Genomic DNA, 1,594 nt, shown 5'->3' with positions numbered 1-1,594 from the left:
CCCCCCCAAGCACCAAGATGACAGAGCATCACTTGCCCCAGAGTCCCTATCTATACCTTGTGGCTAATAGCCACTGATGGACCTCTGCTCCATATGCTTATCTAATTCCCTTTTGAAGCCGTCCATGCTTGTAGCTGCCACTATTTCCTGTGGCAGTGAATTCCAAGTGTTAATCACTCTTTGGGTGAAGAAGTACTTCCTTTTATCTGTTCTAACCCGACCGCTCAGCAATTTCATGGAGTGCCCACGGGTTCTTGTATTGTGAGAAAGGGAGAAAAGTACCTCTTTCTCTACCTGCTCTTTCCCATGCATAATCTTATAAACCTCAATCATGTCACCCCTCAGTCGTCGTTTCTCCAAGCTAAAGAGCCCCAAGCGCCTTAACCTTTCCTCATAGGGAAAGTGTTCCAACCCTTTTATCATTCGAGTGGCCCTTTTCTGCACTTTTTCCAAAGCTATAATATCCTTGTTAAGGTGTGGTGACCAGAATTGCACACAGTATTCCAGATGAGGTCGCACCATTGATTTATATAGCGGCATTATGATATTGGCTGATCTGTTTACAATACCCTTCCTAATAATCCCCAGCATAGCATTGGCCTTCTTTATTGCAGTCACACACTGTCTCGACATTTTCAGTGAGTTATCTACTACAACTCCAAGATCTCTCTCTCCAAGAAAGAGTAGCATGCCCCCGCCAACTGCCAGCCCAGTTACAACCAGGCTTGGCATTTCAGAAGATGGAAGCCACTTTCAAACTAAAACCAGATACTAAGCTAACTAAATACCAAGCTGCCCAGAGATGTCAAAAGGGGGGGAGGGAAAGAGCAACAAAAACAAGTAAGCTAAAACATTAAACATATCTCCTCAGAGAGCAACGTACGCACGGCTGGAATGCTGCCCAGCCCAACCAGACGTCCCTAAGTAGTTTCGTGAGGGGGGAGGCCAAAAGGAGAAACCTGTCTGAGGGGGAACGCTGCAAAATATTTCCTCAATCTTTTCCTGGGTCTTCTGGAGGGTGCACAAAAGACCCCCTGGCCTAAGGCATGCAAGTGTATTGGGAGTCAAGACGGGGCAACTGGAGACAGCCAAGGAGGAAAGGAGGAGAATTTCCTATTGCAAACGTCTCTAGAAACTGGGGGTCGGGTAGGTGAGTGAAGACCAATGAACACTAGAAGAAGAAGAGATTGGATTTATACCCCGCCCTTCACTACCCAAAGGTGTCTCAGAGCGGCTCACAAACTCCTTTCCCTTCCCTTCCCCACAACAGACACCCTGTGAGGTGGGCGGGGCTGAGAGAACTCTGACACAAACTGCTCTTTCAGGAACAGCTGTGCCAGAGCTTGTGACTGACCCAAGGTCACATCAGCAGGTGCAAGTGGAGGAGAGGGGAATCAAACCCGGTTCTCCCAGATTAGAGTCCGCACACTTAACCACTGCACCAAACTGGCTCACTAGCGGGTAGCCCTGAGAAGATGTAGACCCATCGCAGCTTAAAACAGATCAAGATGGCTGCCGCCTTAGCCTGTCTCTAGGCGTAGAACACTGCAAGAGTCCGTTGGCACCTTAGAAGATTAACACGATTTGTGGTGCG

This window comes from Gekko japonicus, unplaced genomic scaffold (assembly GCF_001447785.1).
Source record: "Gekko japonicus isolate JY-2015 unplaced genomic scaffold, Gekko_japonicus_V1.1 scaffold3592, whole genome shotgun sequence".
Taxonomy (NCBI): domain Eukaryota; kingdom Metazoa; phylum Chordata; class Lepidosauria; order Squamata; family Gekkonidae; genus Gekko; species Gekko japonicus.
Note: the sequence above shows the minus strand (reverse complement) of the source record.